At 37.2% G+C, this 17018-nt stretch overlaps 1 protein-coding gene across 2 annotated transcripts in view; it reads left to right on the top strand.

The window, feature by feature from the left end:
* cntfr (ciliary neurotrophic factor receptor) overlaps positions 1-17018 on the top strand; it is a 392344-nt gene that overhangs the window by 42681 nt on the left and 332645 nt on the right. The window lies entirely within an intron of this gene.

Below are 17018 nucleotides of genomic sequence, written 5' to 3'. Positions count from 1 at the left end.
ATTAGAAAAGGACAGAGGAGCCTTTGGGACAATTTTCATCACGGCGTGCCCTTGGAACACGCAGACATTCACACATTGTCACACATGACACTGCACGTACACAAACAGACACACACATCAGTCCAGATGAATCCACGTGCACGCACACACATGCATGTGCACTTTATTTTTTATGAGCCCTCCCTTCTGGCTATAGCAGGAAATGAATGTCCAGCAGCTAAGGCTGTTAATTAACATTTATGGCTGTAGATGACCGTTGAATCGTTAGACTGGCTCTGCACAGCCTTCACGTCAAACCTACCAGAGTATAAAAATCCAATCTCTGCCCCTGACACTCTGCCAAAGTAATGATGGCAGATACTGATGTTGATTTGTTTTTTAATATGACTCTAAATGACGGCGATCCCCCGCAGGGTACACTACCTGTTTGTCTCATTGGACACTGGGTCTAAATGGGATGTAAAACAACTGTTTGGTGGTTTGATGTGACATATACTGATGTAGTTTTCACACAGGTCTGTAATATTTGTGCCTTCAATTAGTTTCCTTGTCTCTGCCAATCAGAATATCATATACATAACATATAGAACTATATATTTAGAGGACACAGGCTTGTCTGTTCATACATCCCCATTACACTTATAATGCTAATCTCCAGAATGGCTCAACAGAATGGATCAGAAATTGGCAGAATTGTTCAATCTGGCTCAAGAGTGAACTAAAAAGAGTTTGGTGGCCAAAGGTTAAAGGTCACAGTGCCCTCACAAAAAACACAGTTTTGGTCATGATTTCAGATTTTAAAAGTATAATAGAAACATAAAATTAAACTTAACCCATAAAGACCCAGTGCTACTTCTGTGTTAGTTCCCAAATGATTTTTTTTTTCTTAAATGATTTATCACCATTGATTGTAATATTATCCTCCTTATTTTGTGTTTTTTCAGTGTAAATCATGTATTCCTTATTATTTCATGTACTGATCATGTAGATGTTCACCAAAGCTCTGATTAAAGTTGAGGGTTATTGTATCAGAAACAGAGAAAACTGAAGAAAGAGTGACTTTTTCAGCAAAGATGTCAATAACTAAAGATAAAAACATTTTACATGTATCAAACATTTATCTAATTCCATGGGTTTAATGTTGTAGAAGATGACAGTGTTTCCACATTCACTGTGGAGCCTCTGAATGTCCAAATGGGTCATAAATGATGACCATGAAAACATGACAAACTGCATTTAACACCAATTATTTATATTGATAGGATTAATGGATCAGATGTTATTAAACATTTTAGATCAGTCAATATTTTTGGTCACTTTTGGCTGTTTGGGTCTTTATGGGTAAGGTTCTTGTTTATACATATACCACCTAAATAATAACTTGTCAATGGTGTTTTAATTTAATAACCATTCATTATTATCTGCAGGCGTCTTTTTCAGTTCATTCACCAGACTTGAACTACGGCTCAAACCATAGATGTGTGTAATGTCAGCATTTCTGAATCCAAATCATAACCCTCTGCAAAGATGTGATTAAAATATCTCCCAAACCATGATGTTCTCCTAACCCTGAACAAAGTGCCAAATCATTTTAACCTAAAATCTTTGGATGTGCTGAGATCTCTACTCTTTGGAGGCAAAGTTCTGGATTTTGTTTATTTTCCATCCACCCGGCCTTCCTCCTGCCTTTGGAATAAGCCTAAACACACCCAGAGATGTTGAAACACTCTATTAAGAAATGTTGATGTGGCAAGTATTTTGGTTCATGGGATAATGTTAGCATGGATCTTTGGATTGCGCTATTTTATCTTGTTGCTGCTTTGGTCTTTATAGAGTAGTATGAAGCAATCCCTTTTCTAATGGCTGATTATTAACCTGAGGCCAGTTTAGATCAAGCACATTACTTATTTTTCTCTCTTTTATTGAAGTCTTACGTTGCTCTGTAAGGCATTTGTACAACCTGTGTGATTTAGATGAATTCTGCCCTTATCTGTTATATCCACACTGTCCATCACAATACAGCTCCATCCTTTTACCTCTCATCTTCCATTCCTTATAATATAAAGCTCTATTTTTGTCTTTTCATCCTGTCAAATTTTCACTTCAGTTTCTCTCGGCTCATAATGCCTTAGGTCTGTACTTCTGCCCACTCCTGAAGCACCGTCTTCCACTGTTCAAACACTAGCCTGAACCTTTAAGATGCTGTGATGGATGGATAGTACAGATAAAACTAGCCCCATCAGGGCATTGTGTGATTTTGCAAATATATTTAGCAGGGTTTATGTTATGATTTATTGCCAGTCTGCTATGCAGAAAGAATCGATTGTGCTGGACAAATTCAGAATGTTGTTAGTAAGTTTTTGATAAGACTGTTACAAATCACTTTGACTATTTAACCCAGGGGTGTCAAGCTTATTTTAGTTCAGGGGCCACATTCAGCTAAATTTGATCTGCAGTGGGCTGAACCAGTAAAATAATAACATAATAAAATATAAATAATGTCAACTCCAAAATTTTCTCTGTTTTAGAGTGAAAAAAGTAAAATTAAACTATGAAAATGTTTACATCTACAAACTATCTCTTCAAACAATGTGAATAACATGAACAAACTGAAACAATAAGTGTAATTTCAACAATGTTATGCTTCAGTTTATCATTTACACATGTTCATTATAACTTACAGATCACAGCAGGTCTACAAATACACAAAACATTTAATATCAGGCAGAATATTGTTAACATGATATTTACTTCTCTTAAAACATTTCAGTTTGTTCATATTTGTTCAGGTTATTCACATTTTTTGTGAAATTATGCTTTGTTTTAGTGTAAATACATGAAAATATTTACATTTACTATGAGAAGAAATTTGGAGTTGTGAGTATTTAAAGATTATTATTTATTTATTAATTATTTTAGAGATTATTATTATTATTATTATTATTATTATTATTATATAGTATTGTACTGGTTTGACCCACTTGAGATTGAATTGGTCTGAATGTGGAACCTGAACTAAAAGGATTGTTAACATCTTAGTGTAATTTTTACATTTCACAAATTTATCCCAAGGGCCGGACTGGACCCCTTAGCGTGCCGGATTTGGCCCCTGGGCCACATGTTTGACACCTGTGATTTAACCCATAAAGACTCAGTGCTACTTTTGTGTCTGTTCCCAAATGACTTTTTTTTTTCTATTTTTAATTTTTTTTAAGTGATTTATGATCATTTAACCTAATCCTATGATTAGTATTTGGCATTCCTATATTTAATTTACAGAACATGATTGATGTTCATAAAAGCTCAAATTAAAGTTGAGGGTTATTATATCAAAAACAGAGAAAATAGAGGAAAAAGGTTAATTTTTCAGTAAAATATAGCATGAACAGAACATAAAAACAAGTGTGTCCATCCACTGTCATTGATCAAACTCTTCATTAAATCTTTATTGGTGAATCAATGTTGTAGAAGATGACGGTGTTTAAATGTTCACTATGGAACCTCTGAACATCCAAATGGGTCACATCTGATGACCATGAAAAGATGACAAGCTGCATTTTACACTAATTATTTACATGTACTGATAGGATTAGTGGATCAACAGGTATTTAACTTTTTATATCAGTAAATAATTTTGGTCACCTGTGGATGTTTGGGTCTTTATGGGTTAATGAAGTGTAAGGATTGAGAGTAAACTATAAAGTCTGACCCTCTTCAACACCAGTATTTAATGAAATACTGAAAAAATAGCCTGTTTACATGCAGACTAAAACTCAGATCATTTATGGAGTTATCAGATTGTTCAAGTGATCATGTAAACAGGATAATCTGATATGCTTTATCAGATAATGGCAGTTATCTGATTGAGAAATCAGATTAAAACACCTGGGTTTCTTCCTAATACTCTAATGTCTTAGAGCATGTATACAGAATAGTCTGATTTGTTTTGGTCCTTTACATCTGTGCATGTGTAAAAAAAACAAAAACAAAACAATTTTAGTAAACAGAACATGACAATAACAGTAAGTTTGAGTCTACCAGCACTACACAGGTATGTACTCCATAAAAAATCCAATGGACTAAATTGTTCAAACTAGGTTGTGTCGATTGTGTTTCTGAATTACATGTAAATGCATCAGATCCGATTGTTACAATTACCTGATTACTCCCAGTTATCAGATTTTTTTGGTCATGTAAACAGACTTAATTTGTCAAACAGTAAAACCAGAGGACATCAGAATACAGAAAATACCATCCGAATGACCGATTAGAAGTTTTCCTCTGAAGCTGAAGATGCCTGGCATTAGTCAGAGGTATATGTTAGTAGGAGGTATACAATGAATGTTGATTCTGTGGTTATATAACAGCCAAAGCGATGGGGGTGGAGCCTTTCTGTGTGGAGTTTGCATGTTCTCCCTGTGTCTGTGTGGATATTCTGGCTTCCTCCCACCATCCAAAAACATGCACTGATAGGTTAATCGGTTAATCTAAATTGCCCATAGGTGTGAATGTGAGAGTGATTGTTTGTCTCTATATGTCAGCCCTGTGATGAACTGGTGACATGTCCAGGGTGAACCCCGCCTTTGCCCATAAGTAGCTGGGATAGGCTCCAGTGACCCCCGTGACCCGAGTGAGGATAAAGTGGGCTCAGAAAATGAATGAATGAATGAATAACAGCCAAAGCTGGGACGAAAAATTATAATCATTACTGGTTTTGCTATATTCATGAATGTCAGCATCCGTCCGTCCATCCATCCATCCATCCATCCATTTCTTTTCTACCAATTATCTGGTTCTGGATCATGGACCTTGTCCAGCCCCCCCCCCCCCCCCCCCCCCCCCAGGGGACTCTGACCCAGGCCATCTGAGGACATAATCCCTCCATCATCCCAAGGCTCCTCCTGGTGGTACACACCCCAATCATCCCATTACAGCATCCAGGAGGCATCCTAACCAGATGCGATATTCCTGACCAGATTTATTTTTATCATGATATACTGTATAATTTAATAATGCTGCCAGTTAGAAGAGTAATGGCTGCTAGTGGTTAAACCCTGAAAAAGATGGCCCATCTGTTGAACTTGACATGGGCCATGTTTTTCTATGGTCAGTGTAATGACAGATGTAGACCAATTTATTTAAAGCTGCAATGCCTGATATTTTTTGTACAGCGACACTAGGTAGAAATTCAGTAATCACGTTTTAGCATATTCTAATACAAGTGGTCTTTTTTGGGTTGATCACAGATGTTCTCAGACAGATGAGGGTTAAATGTGTAACTGAAATCTATAAACACTAATCACTAGTTAAATTCTGTCAAACATGACTCTATTGCTGTAATCCATGTCTCAAAAAACTGTCAGCTCACCTATATTAATATTTAGTCTTTAGATTTGGATAGAAGAGAGAGCTGCAGAGGGAAGGTGTGTTAAAATTCCATCAGCCCCTTCAGTATAACACAAAGGAAAACTTTTCAATTTTTATCAGTGTTTGTGGCCATTTGAGCACTGACTTCTGAACTGAAGGGTTAAATTGACTGTGCAGTGTATCTACCCTGTTGCCCACATGTTTTGGAACACAAAATGATGACAGTTTTGGAATTGCTGAGGCACATTAAATGCACCTGGTACCTGTATTGATCTCCCACACACTAAATGAGAACAAAATTCAGAATTTTGTTTGGCTTTTACTGCATGATTACTTTGGTGAAAACATTTACTTTCCAGTGTACCAATTGCGTTCCCACATTTACACTATCCCTATCACTGATAATGACTCAACATTTTCAGTACAATGCCATTTGTTGCCATTGAAGACGTCATCTTTGTTGTCTTTGTTAGCAGTTTCTTCAAACATCTTCTTCACTGAAACTACTGCTTGGATTCATTTCGAGCTTTCTTAGGAAAATGTCTACAATGTTTGTTCACAGTTTTGAGAAATTTAGATTTTTAGAACATATTTTAGAACACTTGAAAATCACTAAATTTTCTGTTATATGGCTAAAATATGAGGGTGAAAATGTCCATATTTAATTTGAACATTTAACAGAAGGATTTATAGAAGGAAGTTGTGCTTGGTGTCAAAATTTAGGGCAATTCTGTACTTTCACATGGTGTCTTTTATTTTGTGATACTACCTATCCCACATGTTGATACTGACCTTTGAATCCGAAGGTCGGACAGATAGTTTTGATTTTCAGCTGTTCATATATCATGCATAACATAACAGCACTTTCATTTTACACAGATCCATTCCCTAGGTAGCCAAGATATAGCACATAAAATTTCTAATGCATATGATGATTAGTTTTTGTGTAATGGGTGGCCAAATGTAGCATTTTAGAAGTTCGTGATGGATAAAATCTCAACTTTGTCATTCTCTGTAACATGTAATTATTAATTTTAAGTAAATATTTTCACATTTCTTAGGTTTATAGATTCCTGTGAAATGATTCCGAAAATCTCAGACCTCTAGCTCTTGTTCAGAAGTTACAGAAACCTGAAAATAGCTGAAAATTTCAAGCCTTAATTTTGGTCGCAATTTTAGGGTACCCCCTATCTACTTCAAATGGTCATAACTTTGGAACTATTTACAATTAAGCCTTGAAATTTTGGATTTTCCCATCATATATAATGTTTTATAAGTATGTAAAAATTCAGAAAAATCTGAGAGGGTCAGAGGGGAAATTTTCTTAAAATCTGTTGATTTCATATGGAACAAGAAAAGCACTTGGAGAGCACAGACCTCCGCCAAGACAGATCTGCCCCCCCCCACACTGATCACCACCAAAATTTAATCATTTCTTCCTTGTGCCAGTATCAACATTTCCTGAAAATTTCATGAAAAACCGTCCATAACTTTTTGAGTTATCATGCTAACAACCAACCAAACAAACAAACACGCACACACGCACACACACAAACACACAAAGCAAAGTGATCACAATACCTCCTGGCAGAGGTAATGACCCACTAGTCATTGTTTCTTGATTGATAGAACCTGCTGGTGTGATACAGGGCTATTGGTCCTATTTTTGAGGTTGTTTTATTGCCCAGTGCTTGAAGTAATGCTCATGTTTTGACTGGTGAATTTCACAGTAGGATAAAACGGTCATTACTGGCTAAGGGAAACCCTGACATGCAGATATGGACACACTAAAAATAGGTATACTCACAGTACTAACAAACACAATGTTATCTCTAGAAGTTTAAAAGAAAAGCAGAAGCTGTGGCAGTAATATGACCATTTGCATGTTACAGAGTCAAAACCGCAAGCATACGTGAAAGCGCAGAAGGACACAAACATGAGTCGATTCCACTCACAGCCAACACTCCAGCCTGCCAATCTTCCAATACTGTTCTGTCCATGTCCACTTTGCCTCAGCCAAAGGAAACTCCGTGTGAGCAGAGTGCGTTTTGATGTGGGTTCAGGCGTACGTGTGCATGTGTGAAGTCTGACGGACGCAGATAAGGTGGCGGTTATCTTATCGTGCCGAGCCAACCCACCCTAAACCCACAAACCTCAGGTGTCACAGTGCGCTGGCTTTTCCCCAAGCATCCCCTTATTTTCATGTCAATTTCACACCATTTTGCTGCCTCTCCATCTCCACACCCCTCTTCCTCTCCATCCCCATCCCTTCATTTTGCTCCCTACCTCTCTTTGATAGGCAGTTAAGCCTCTTTTAGTCTGTTTTCGCTCTTCTGTTCTTTCCTCATCAATCCTTTTTTCCCTCTAGCCCTTTTGATCTTTCTTGGTATCCATCCACTCAGCCTTGCAATCAATCTTCCCTATTTTTGGATAACTTTGACAGTGTTTGCCTTTCTTCTTATTCCCACTTAACCTACTCCTGACTCTTTTCTCATGTATTCTTCTTATCTTGCCCTTTAGATTTTGTTCTACCTTTTTCCTAATCTCTCTCTTTCACATTGGTATTTATATTTTACCAGATCACCACATTCATTTTCAGTGGCAAGGAGTCTTTTTAAATCCATTTGTCAGTCACTTCACCATCTTTTTTCCTCTTCTTTTTTCCTCTCTTGCCTAAGGATGTTCTCATTCTTCCTCCTACCACTGTTAAACTATAAATGATATAAGCTCAGGTTTGCTGCCAAAAAAAAAACGTTGCTATTGTAGGATCCTGAAAACCATGGATACATGCAGTCCTTTCAGTGGTTATTGAAGGGATCCACTGTGTTTTAGCCTTTCATCAATGGGCAGTGGGTTGTACTTTCTGTGTATTCATACATACGAAATCCAGGACTTTGCCATCAGATTGTGCAGTTTGCCTCCCTGACTTTGGATGTTTTTAGGTTTAGGTCTTTGAGAAGTGCTCATATTTTTGATGTAAAAGTACTCATATTGAATATATCCATGGTCTGCGTTTTTTTGTATGCTGGTGTCTCAGAAATCCCATCACCAGCGTAACATTTTTATTGGCATTCACCTCCCATCATCAGGACAAAACAACATTTAGCCCTCCTCAGTCCTCCTATTGCATCTCCCTTCACTCTCCATCTTCATCTCTCACTAAATACTGTATGAAAATCTTTGTCAGTATGTCAGACGCCTGTTTAACTATTTATTACAGACTTTGGATTCCCTTCGTCTGTCCTTTCTTTTCTCCTTCTGTCTTTACACTCCTGTCAAGCTTACAAAGTCCAACTTTTGCTTCCAATCTCTCAAAAGAAGGCACACAACTTTCCCCTTTCCATTCTGCTTTTAATGCATTTCCATCTTGCAGTGCAGTGGTGGATGATAAAACGATGATCTCCTGGACATCGCTCCGGGGTTTTGCTCTTTTCTTGCCAGTGTTTTTCTTTGCAGGTTTTTTTTATCTTTTCAATCAAACCCTTTTCGTATCACTTTTGACGTGTTGCAAGTAGTTTTCCTCCCTTGATTGATCTGTCTGTTGGAATATGTACTGCACTTTTCTCCCAAACATCTCCATAAACAGTTTTGATTTGAAATTATTTATTTTCTCGTCTGTATTCCATCTTACTTCTGCAACTCCTTTGTCTCAGTCTTTTTATCTTACATCTTAAACTCCTTGTGAACACTGGGCTAACATAAATTCAGCTCCTTAAGCTCTTGAAAATGATTGAATATTTTGAAATGTCACATTTCTGAACACAAAAATGTAGTAATGCAAGGTAAAGTATCATATACCTTGAATATTTTCTCTGTAATAAAAAATGGCAGCTCACTTGGAATTTTCATTTCCTCCTAAGTATCTAAGCACAAGATTATCTTCCATACTCTCTCTTTCTTCTGTTGAAGGATGACATAAATTCACTCATTCAGACAGCAGACTTTAAGGTATGAAGTAAACATAGTTTAAGGCCAACTCATTCTTTCAACACTCTGAATATGCTGCTACAGCAAATGCCTTAAAGCAAATATTGATTCATGGATTGTGGTGACACTCAGTTTCCATACCTAATGCTATAGAGCTGAGATCTCAAAGAATCAATCCTTATAATGCAACATTCTTTTCATCTCTTCCTGTCCTATTATTTCCAAATTCCGTCCCCCTCGAGGTGTAATTTAAGACTTCTAAGACTGCCATTACAACAGGCCGCCATGTTTTCTTTACAATAAAAGTGTAAGAAAATGTATTTTTTGCCAATTCTTTTGCACCTTTGTTTTCAGGGAGAACTAAACTTTCAGTATCTGGCCATTAATTATCATTTTTATAAATAATAAAGGCTTAACACAGTGTGTTTTAGTAAAAAAGAAAAAAAAAACATATTTGAAGTTTTTAGCATATTTATTATCAGAAACAACCGTAAATGTCCATAACAAAACTTTTTGAGACTACAAAATTAAACCTAACTATTTTACATCTGCTCAAACATGCTTTTTGGTCCTGTACATTCAGTATCCATATTATGGCTTCATTCATTCATTCATTTTCTGAACCCACTTTATCCTCACTAGGGTCACGGGGGTCGCTTGGAGCCTATCCCAGCTACATAGGGGCGAAGGCGGGGTACACCCTGGACAAGTCGCCAGTTCATTGCAGGGCTGATATTATGGCTTCATATTTTTTGTTATTTTTAGCCTGTGTGAAAGTCTCTGGAATAGTTCCTTTCTACTTGTAATAGAGTCCTACATTGCTGCCATAAAGTAGAATGGAATGGCAGAAATCTCAGGATCTCAGCTTTTCTGATGTTGTTTGAATTATGTTGATAGTATAAATGGTTCATGAATTACAGTCATTTGAATGCTGTAAAGTGCAAAATGCAGCGCCAGAGAGATTGCCGTTGTTACACTGTTTCACCTGAAGATTTGATGGTTTTATCGCCACTCAAATAGCTATAGTTTGGAAATTATAAAAAAAAATTATGAGCAATAGCTTCCGGTCTTATTTTTTCCCAGTGTTGGTGTGAAATTAAAGGTGTTTCACAAGTACAAATGTCACCGTTTTTCAGCATTTTCTTGCAGAGCAAAAAGTGCAGTCTGATTCTGTTCTGTCATGGAGATTACTACATTTTCATCTCTCCACCCTTGTCACAAGAAATTGCAATTTATCTAATGCATGCACACTACAGTACCTCGCCTGTATTCAATCATGAGCATGTATTGGATTAACTCTAGTGGCTGTATTGTGTGACACTGACAGGTGATTGGGTTAGGCCGGGACCAGTTGCTGACCCCTCTTGACTGACCTCATTACTCAGGGTCATTTTTTGCAGGATCTGTAAAGCCACCTGATTGTCCTCGTCTTTATTTGTACAGAAGGGGGACAGGTCAAGTCTTATATTGGATGTGAAGGCTGAATATGAGAGGACTGGTCTTAAACAATGGCCGTAAAAACAACACTGTGGGCCGTGACCCAAAAGGGAGTGAAATAAATTGGCTTTTCATGCATTTCCGAAAGTGTAATTTTTACAGCACGGACCGTTCATAGTAATTAGACTAAGATCAGGACTGTTGAATCTGAAGAGGATGTTTTAAGGTGGAATCATGATGAATTTCTCAATGCTTATAAAATGTTGGTGAGTTACGGCCAAACTACAAGTTTTCATCTTGTTTTCTCTGCTTTCTGGAGGCTGTGTTTAACCTATAAAGACCCAGTGGTGCTTTTATGTCAGTTCCCAAATGAATTTTTCTCTCTTTGTAACCTTTCTTAAGTGATTTATCACCATTTATTATAAATGTATCCTCTGTATTTTGTGTTTTTAAGTGAAAAATCAGGTATTTCCTATATTTAATTTACTGATGTTTACAGAAGCTCAGATTAATGTTGAGGGATATTATATCACAAGTAGAGACAACTGAAGAAAAAGTGACTTTTTCAGTCAAATATATCATTAACTGATCATAAACCAAGTGTGTCCATCCACTGTCATTGATCAAACTCCATGGGCTTTACTGGTGAATCAGTGTTGTAGAAGATGACGGTGTTTCCACAGTAACTACGGAGCCTCTCAACGTTCAAATGGGTCATATCTGATGACCATGAAAAGATGACAAACTGCATTTTACACCAATTATTTGCACGGATTGATAGGATTAAATGATCACTAGGTATTAATAATAATAGTAATGGATTAGATTTCTATAGCGCTTTAGGCAAGGTGGGTGTCTTGCTCAAGGACACAACAGCACATGACTAGAGCGGAAATCAATCCACCAACCCTTCCGTTATTGGACGACCTGCTCTACCTCCTGAGCCATGGCCAACCCAAGTTTATATCAATAGATTGTTTTGGTCACCAGTAGATGTTTGGATCTTTATGGGGGGGGGGGGGGGGGGGGGGGGGGGTTGTTGTTGTTTTTATCTGATTAGAAGCTGAATTTCTGTATAATTTCAGACCATTTAGATATAAATTAGGTTAAATTTATGCTTTTATTTATTCCCATTTTTTATGTATTCTCACCTCAATTACTTCGAGACACTCATTTTTAACAATCCACTATTTACAATTTATGGTTTATTTGATTTGGACAGATACATGTCCATAGATAAACTACCTCAGATCCAGGTCCAGGTCCAGATCAAGTCCGGATCCTGGGTGATAGTTTCATCTGAGGACATGTTGTTGACACTAATGATCTGATCTGGTTCCTGATGGATCCATGTGAAGAAAAAGGGTTTATTGGATTTATATGGATATTAATCCTGTTAAAAGTCACTTTAAAAACCCTTAAAAACTTGGATCTGTTGATGAGGTGAATTCCAACTGTATATTTCTTTAATTATCATATTAATAATATCTTGTCTAGTATTCACTCCAATATGCATTGTACAAATTGCTGTTCTTACTGTGTGTCCTACTAGAGTGTTTTAATACGCCTATTTGGGATATTTATATATTATGAGCTATATGCTTCTATATTTAGAGCTTTATATATGTATATATTTATACAGTGTCCTGTTTCTGTTGTATTGATAATTTCTTACCTGCCATTTTTTATTATACTTGAATGGAGCGACTATAGCAAACAATAATTTCCCCCCAATTCCAAATACAGTCAGACCCATAAGTGTAGTTCGTCCAATGACTTTTGAACCTCTGAAAATGAAGGGATTATGGTTAAAATAGCTGTAATTCTAATCTGTTTTGCGATATTTTTGTTAAACCCCTGGAATTAAAGCTGAAAATCCACACTTCAATCACAACTTGATTGTTTCCTAGAATTAACCCAGAATGCTGCAGCTTAACTCATCACCAGTACAAGGGAATACGAGGGCCGTTCAATAAGTTCATGGCCTCACCCAGAACAGAACAACACAGACTGATAATTTATATTTTATTTTTCAACATAATCTCCATTTACAGCAATGCACTTGGTCCATCGATGTTCAAGCATCACTATCCCATCACGAAAGAATGTAACATCCTGTATCATAACAACCAGTATTTCTGGGTGAGGCCATGAACTTATTGAACAGCCCTCGTATGTCACCATCACTATCCCAGAATCCTCTCGGTGGCTCCTAATTCCATCCTGTGTTGATTTTAAAGTATTATTGCTTACCTTAAGGCTTCAAATGGTCTGGCTCCCACTTATATATGTGACCCTGGACGCTGGTTCATCTCTGCCCGGCCACTCAGATCCTCTGATGGAGCGCCGCTGAAAATCCCCAGGTCACATTGGGCATCAAAGGGCGATCAAGCATTTGCTGTTAAAGCACCGACCATGTGGAACTCTCTACTTGCTGATTTAAGGCACACGGGGACTGTAGCTTATGTACGTCATCTTAAAACTTTTATTTTCACTAAAACTTTTGGCAGCTTTTACTCGGTTAAGTAGTTCTAAGGATTGTATTATTTTGTATATGTACTTTTTTATTCAGTTTTATCTGCTCTTATTTAATTAAAAAGCACTTTGTGACTGTTTGGAAAAGGGAGTCAATGAAAATTTTTTCACACTAACAGGTCGTGAACATCTGTGTTAATCAAGGTAAATGTTGTGGGCCCTTTATAAAATTCAGTATCTTGTCGATTTGTTGGAGTGGGGGGGGTATGTATGTGAGCTAGGGGCTGCAGTTATAAACATGGGGGTGCAGTCCATAACTAACATAACTAATGTTGGCATCAAGCGAAAGTGAAACTTAACATGCTTTCCGTGTATGACTCCTGGCTTTTATGCCTCTGTTATACAGCGGATCTTACACATCATTTTAACAACTTCTAACCTGTATCCACTGAATCCCCTCCACTGCTCTATGAGCTGCCCAGAAATGCTGGGCCCCATGAATTTGTCACATTTACCCCCCCTTTACGGCACCCCAGTTTCAATATGTTACAAAATTCTGGACTAAATGGACTGAACCCAAACACTTCGGTGCAGACACTCAATACAATACAATCACTATAAACAGACTGAAATTAAGTCACTAGCCTAACGACATTAATGCTATAAACCCACAGGTTAGTGCAACAGTCTGTAAAATAACATAATTACACAAATGTTAGCTAAATGGAAAAGTTTCAAATACAATGTTATTCATACGTTAATGGAATAACTATACAATCTGAAAAGAAGATCATATGACAATCTAAGATCATGAGACTGACCAGATACATGACAATCGATCTAGTGTGAAAGGCAAGATTAAAGATGAGAGAAGTTAAAACAGCCTGTAAACTTACAATGCATTAATTTTGTCCCATTTGTATAATTTCATTGTATAAAAAAGTGTGATTTATCACAAATGTATTTCTCTTAAAATGGGATGACCTCTTCAAAATACATAAAAGTTTAGAATAAAGTGGTATGGAAATGGCTGTAAAATGGTGAAGTGGTTTATGAACAGTCACTTGATTTCAAAAATGGATTCTCAGAATAAAACCTTTGGGAGACACTGATATAGAGCATACATTGCATCACACTTGGATGTTTGGACGTTCAGATGCTCCGTAGTGAGCATGGAACATCGTCTTCTCCAACATCGATTCACAGATAAAACCCTTGTTTTGTAGTTTGACAATGGTGGGTGCAGATGCTTGTTTTATTATCTGTTTGCTGAAAAACTCAGTTTTTTAATTCACTGGCTGTTGAATGTACTCTGAACTTTTCTATACATCTACAGTCAGTAAGTTGAATATAGGGAAAATACTTGATATTCACTGAATAATGCAAAATGCAGGAGATAATAGTACAATAAATGTTGATAAATTACTCTCAGAAGGTTAAAGGTGCGGGAGACTTTCAGCACCAATTTTTCATCAAATCTGTAAAACCTCAGTCGTAGCTTAAGTATCACGAATCTGTAAGTCTTCCTGTGATTACTCTCCTGAATCTCTTCCCTCATGGTGAACAATTTTGAAGTGCCACCCACCATAAACAAATCATGTGTTTACAAACAGAGCCGGGAGGTCACTGCGGCATCTTTGGAATTTTTGTTGCAATGCGCATTGTGGGAAGCGGAGCTCTGCGTTGTGTTTCTTGCAGCTGCCGCTGCCAGGCAGAGCTCCGCATGCTCCGCTTGCCTCCAGCCGTTTCCGTGTTTCAGCCGTTTCCGTGTCGTGTTTGTTTCATCCATATAATATCATAAGATTGCGCTGCTGCTGCCAGGCGGCGGCACGAACCTCCGCTTCCCACAATGCACGCCACAACAAAATTCCGAAGATGCCCGAGTTGCCTCCCAGCTCTATTTGTAAAGACATGGTTTTTTTATGGTGGATGGCACTTTGAAATTGTTCACCGAGAGGGAGGAGATTCAGGTGAGTAATCACAGAATGACTAACAGATTCATGATATTGAGGACATGACTGAAATTTTAAAGACTTGATGAAAAATTGGTGATGAAAATCTCCCACATCTTTAAATGTAAAGGAAAAATCATTTTAAATCTTTACATTTTAAGGGTTAATGCATCTCCTGTTTTCTGTCTGAGTCCCTTTATTGATTTTCTTCAGCAGTGCTGGTGAAAACAACAACTCCCATAATCCCACACTGCTTCACAACATCAACAAAATCTTTCTTTTGTCGTTGCTTCGATTGAACGACCTTTCTCTGCTTTTAAAATGGTTCCATCAAAAATTAATTTTCTTTCCTTTGTTCTTTGTTTGTGACTATTTTTCCTCCTTATCTTCAGTGGGAGACTCACAAACACTACAAATTGTAAACTTATCTCATCCTGCCTCTCAGCGAAGTCATTACCCGTGCGTCGTCTCAATTAGCGTCGGCTCAGACATCGAGGAGGAAACCTTCAGATGTTTGTAAAGCACTTGTGGCCATAAACATAAAGTCAATACATTATAGATTCACTTTATGGTGCATTTACATACAAAGCTAACCAGTGTCACCTTTAAACTGTATACAAGCTGAATATAAGACTTGTATACTCTCAAATGCACACAAAGGCACACTCTTATTGTATTATGGCTTGATCTGCACTGATAAATAGAACCAGAAAGTCTCTGCTTCATCCTTTTTAACTCACCGGCCGATCGGTCTTGAGTTAATGTGAAGGCATTGTCTTCGTTAGCGATGTCTTCAAACATCTTCTCTTGTTCAGATTCATTTCAAATTTGGGACAGTGTCTATAAAGTGTGGTCACAGTTTTGATAAATTTTAGATTTTTACATTTTTGAAGAATTTTTGAAATATAAAAAAATGTGCCTTTACTTATAATGGTCCATATGTTGATGATTTATAACATGAAAATGGTTAGTGTTATTGATATAGTTACTATTGAGCACTGATAGGAGGTCATATATGGGCTTTCATTTGGGTCCATGACCTTTGACCTTGAGTGACCTTGAAGGGTCAAACACAAGGTCGCCAATATCTACATTTCAACAGTCTTCTTCTCTGAAACTACTGGTTGAATTCATTTCAAATTTATATATCGTTTCATTCGGACCATGTCTACAAACTCCATTCACAGTTTTGAGGGTTTTTTTTTATTTTTATTTTTTACTAATTTTAGAATTATTAAAAATTTACCTTTACTTAATGGTCCATATTTTGATGTGTTATAACATGGAAATGGTTACAGATATCAGTGTAGTTATTATAGAGCACTGATAGGAAGTCATATATGGACTTTGATTTAATTAGTTGAGTTCTCCTCCAGTGAAAGTACCACCTACTTCTATTGGGAGATTGATCTCCTGCATCAAGACCACAGGACTCTAACATGGTGGCAGAACCTGACAACCTCACAAATTCAACTTGTTATTGATTCTTGATAAAACATGCCTGTGAGATACAGAGACGTTGGTCCTATTTTTCTGTTTTCGTTGCTGTACAGTACGGTGCAGACCCTAGGCCCAGTACATTAGAATAGAGTCAGAGAGCAGGATCCAAGATGAAGCATCTGCTGCAGTGATGTCAGATGACAGTTATGAAGCAGATTATGGGCTTAAAGATTCAACTCTGTGCCTCCAGCGGGCTCTTTTAACCTCCGAAATCTCAACTATGCAAACCTCATTTCGTCTATTTTTCTTTGTCACCCTTCCTTTTTTATTATTATTGTTATCATCTTCTCCTCAGATGCTGCTTTAGCTCCTATCAAAATAATGTGACATGAAAAGGCATAAGCACTAAGCACTGAGAGA

This window comes from Sphaeramia orbicularis, chromosome 12 (genome assembly GCF_902148855.1).
Source record: "Sphaeramia orbicularis chromosome 12, fSphaOr1.1, whole genome shotgun sequence".
In the NCBI taxonomy this organism is placed as follows: Eukaryota; Metazoa; Chordata; class Actinopteri; order Kurtiformes; family Apogonidae; genus Sphaeramia; species Sphaeramia orbicularis.
The sequence above is the reverse complement of the archived record's forward strand: the minus strand, read 5'-3'. Positions and strand labels throughout refer to the sequence as shown.